Raw genomic sequence first — 602 nt, 5'->3', positions numbered from 1 at the left:
CTGCATCTTATATATTTTAAGAAAGTTTAATTTTGATGCATTAATCGTATAAAATATTTTATATAGGTATATAACTACATTTGTTCTTTTGAATATTCATTCATACCATCAATGAAATCAGTGGTTAATGGGAAGGGAGGGCAATGACCCGTACTAAGTCTCTAATTTTTAGTTGTGTTTTCTTTTAATTTTTAATTTTTTTCTTTTCTTAAGTTATATTTTTCATGTTGGTCATTCCTAAAAAAATTTCTAGCTTTGTCCTTGACTGAAATTAATAATTATTTTTGGTGATGTGTTACTCGATTAGATGTAGGTATAAGGCTAATTTTTTTAGTTATGGAAATTTAGAATTTGTTATACTCGATTATGAAAAAATGGTGTGTTTTTTAATGGATATGGAGATAATTTTTTTTAATTGGAATTCACAAATCGGAGACTAAGTACTTAGGGTTCGATTTGGGATAATAAAGAAATCTGATCCTTAGATTTGTGTGAGGTGAAAATTTTTTTTAATAGATAGGCAAATCGGTGGGTCAGTTTTGTGGAAAAAAAAATTATAAACCACAAATCTGACTCTCAGATTTGTATTTTTTAAAAAAAAA

Source organism: Arachis ipaensis, chromosome B08, assembly GCF_000816755.2.
Source record: "Arachis ipaensis cultivar K30076 chromosome B08, Araip1.1, whole genome shotgun sequence".
Classification (NCBI taxonomy): domain Eukaryota; kingdom Viridiplantae; phylum Streptophyta; class Magnoliopsida; order Fabales; family Fabaceae; genus Arachis; species Arachis ipaensis.
The sequence above is the reverse complement of the archived record's forward strand: the minus strand, read 5'-3'. Positions refer to the sequence as shown.